Source organism: Amia ocellicauda, chromosome 2 (genome assembly GCF_036373705.1).
Source record: "Amia ocellicauda isolate fAmiCal2 chromosome 2, fAmiCal2.hap1, whole genome shotgun sequence".
In the NCBI taxonomy this organism is placed as follows: Eukaryota; Metazoa; Chordata; class Actinopteri; order Amiiformes; family Amiidae; genus Amia; species Amia ocellicauda.
In genome coordinates this window covers 3,762,082-3,765,708 of record NC_089851.1, presented here as the reverse complement: position 1 = coordinate 3,765,708, position 3,627 = coordinate 3,762,082, and positions in this window count along the sequence as shown.

Below are 3,627 nucleotides of genomic sequence, written 5' to 3'. Positions count from 1 at the left end.
GACAGCGGCTTCGCAGAGAGGCTGTGAGTCGCTGCCCTGGAGAGACAGCAGTGGGTGTCAGCGTCATCAGATCCTCTACCGCAGAGCTAATTACAGCCAAAAGAGGCAAATGGTTGGAGGACTGTATAATACAGCATTCAGGGTCCCAGTGCAGCAGGGCTGTGGCTGATATAGATATAGAGAAAGATCACTTTGTTTCAATGAATATTTTGGTTTCTAAACAAACCTGGACAAGGGTGTCTGCTAAGATAATAATAATAATAATAATAATAATAATAATAATAATAATAATAATAATAATAATAATAAGCAGCATGAAAGTGAAAGTTCCTGTGGACTGAAACTCATAGAAACCGAACCCTCAGACCAGCATCGTGGTGTGCCACATCAGTAAACAGTAATGGAACCAGTGGAGGCAGCCATGGCATAATCAAATACAAAATTGATTGAATGCTTTAGATAATCACTGCTAGATGTTTGAGTGCTGTAGTGACCATCTTCTCCGTGGTTTAGGGAGACAATTCCCGGGGAGAGCAGGGCTATCAGCAATCTGCAGTGTCCTCTCAGCTGTCTGCCATGTGCAGTCAGATTCTCTCTTTCTGCAGATTGGTGACACGCGTGTAAATATTTCCACTGGGTTGATTTCCTTTCTTGTTGAGAACTGCTGCATACTGTCTGTATGGCCTGTATCACAGAGGTGTTTAACCACATTAAGGTGATTGAGTCCACACATTGACTTTTAAAACAAACCCAAAGTTTCCAAAGAATATGGTCATGTACTGGCTGGTCTGTAGTGTCAAATTATTTAATCTGTGTACGTGCCTAATCCCAAGGCAGTAATGGCTGACAAATTAACCAGAGACATTCGCGGTCATTATTAAAATGAAGAATGTCATCCAAAATATCTCCCACCAGTTCTCCCTTCAATACCGGTTTAGAATGGATGACATTTCAGTGTTAAACTCTCAAAATCATAATAAATACATCAAAAAACATTAGTTTGGCTGTTTTCTATTGCTAAAACCCTAAACCTGATACATAAAATGTATAGTTGATCCTGTTTCTGCACCTTTTAAATTATAGTTGAAGTTCCATACATTAGGCTTTAATGTAACTTTGACCAAATTCTTATCATGCCCTGAATAAATATTGTCTACTCTCCTGCCCCTTCTCACATTGATAAGTCCCACTGTAGGGGCAATGGGGTAAGAGAGCTCCAATGAAGTGGCATGTTAGGATTTCCAGTTTGCTCTTATTTAATCAGTCTTTGAAGTCTGTTTGCACTTTGTGGCCGTGGGCTTCCTTCATGTTCTTTGGTTTGAGGTTTCCATTAATAAAATTGCTACAAATAAAACCTTGTCTGTAGAATTACAGCATTATTAATTTTAATGTGGCTGTGAGCACTGCCTTCCATTTTCTTCTGTGATAAAGGCTCTGCACTTCCAGGAATAATCATTTAAAAATTGAATACATTTCTTGCACATGAATTGTAAGGGAGAGAGCAAACTGCAATTAAATGAGTTAAATACAATTTAACAAAAAACTAGACTCTATGACATATTAAATATATGTCTATATATATACACACGTCACAAGTCACAGGTAGTCAGTTACAGCACTTTCAAGACTAAGCACCACCCAACTCATCCCTGTGCAGCTCAGGTCAGGACCTCAGGACACAGGTCCTGATAAAGATTTAACAGGTTTATTAATACAAATCTTTATTTACAGGAATGTGGGGCACTAAGACTGCTAGTGACAGGACATATAAACAGGGGGGAAATAATATAAAACTAAGCTAAAACTGCTTTACAATTATGGGGAATAAAATATGCTATAAAAACACACCCTAATAATACAAAGCAACAACTGAAGAAAACTAATTTAGTAAAACCTATGAATCTAGATTTCCTCCATATAGTAAATGTCACAGACTGACAGAAGTTCATTTTATCACTGATTATATTGTTCACTAGGTGTCACGGGTGACAGTGACCACCGTAGCCCTGACTGCGCCACTCCTGATTATGGAGTTTGGGGGATCCCTAATCACCCCTAACACAGGTACCCTAATCACCCTTACCACAGGTACCCTAGTCACCCTTACCACAGGTACCCCTAATCACCCTTACCACAGGTACCCTAATCACCCTTACCACAGGTACCCCTAATCACCCTTACCACAGGTACCTTAATTACCCTTATCACAGGTACCCTAATCACCCTTACCACAGGTACCCTAATCACCCTTACCACAGGTACCCCTAATTACCCTTACCACAGGTACCCTAATCACCCTTACCACAGGTACCCCTAATCACCCTTACCACAGGTACCCTAATCACCCTTACCACAGGTACCCCTAATCACCCTTACCACAGGTACCCTAATCACCCTTACCACAGGTACCCTAATCACCCTTACCACAGGTACCCCTAATCACCCTTACCACAGGTACCCTAATCACCCTTACCACAGGTACCCCTAATCACCCTTACCACAGGTACCCTAATCACCCCTAACACAGGTACCCTAATCACCCTTACCACAGGTACCCTAATCACCCTTACCACAGGTACCCCTAATCACCCTTACCACAGGTACCCTAATCACCCTTACCACAGGTACCCTAATCACCCCTAACACAGGTACCCTAATCACCCTTACCACAGGTACCCTAATCACCCTTACCACAGGTACCCCTAATCACCCTTACCACAGGTACCCTAATCACCCTTACCACAGGTACCCTAATCACCCCTAACACAGGTACCCTAATCACCCTTACCACAGGTACCCTAATCACCCTTACCACAGGTACCCTAATCACCCTTACCACAGGTACCCTAATCACCCTACCACAGGTACCCTAATCACCCTTACCACAGGTACCCCTAATCACCCTTACCACAGGTACCCTAATCACCCTTACCACAGGTACCCCTAATCACCCTTACCACAGGTACCTCTAATCACCCTTACCACAGGATCCCTAATCACCCTTACCACAGGTACCCCTAATCACCCTTGCCACAGGTACCCCTAATCACCCTTACCACAGGTACCCTAATCACCCTTACCACAGGTACCCTAATCACCCTTACCACAGGTACCCCTAATTACCCTTACCACAGGTACCCTAATCACCCTTACCACAGGTACCCCTAATCACCCTTACCACAGGTACCCTAATCACCCTTACCACAGGTACCCCTAATCACCCTTACCACAGGTACCCTAATCACCCTTACCACAGGTACCCTAATCACCCTTACCACAGGTACCCCTAATCACCCTTACCACAGGTACCCTAATCACCCTTACCACAGGTACCCCTAATCACCCTTACCACAGGTACCCTAATCACCCCTAACACAGGTACCCTAATCACCCCTAACACAGGTACCCTAATCACCCTTACCACAGGTACCCTAATCACCCTTACCACAGGTACCCTAATCACCCTTACCACAGGTACCCTAATCACCCTACCACAGGTACCCTAATCACCCTTACCACAGGTACCCCTAATCACCCTTACCACAGGTACCCTAATCACCCTTACCACAGGTACCCCTAATCACCCTTACCACAGGTACCTCTAATCACCCTTACCACAGGATCCCT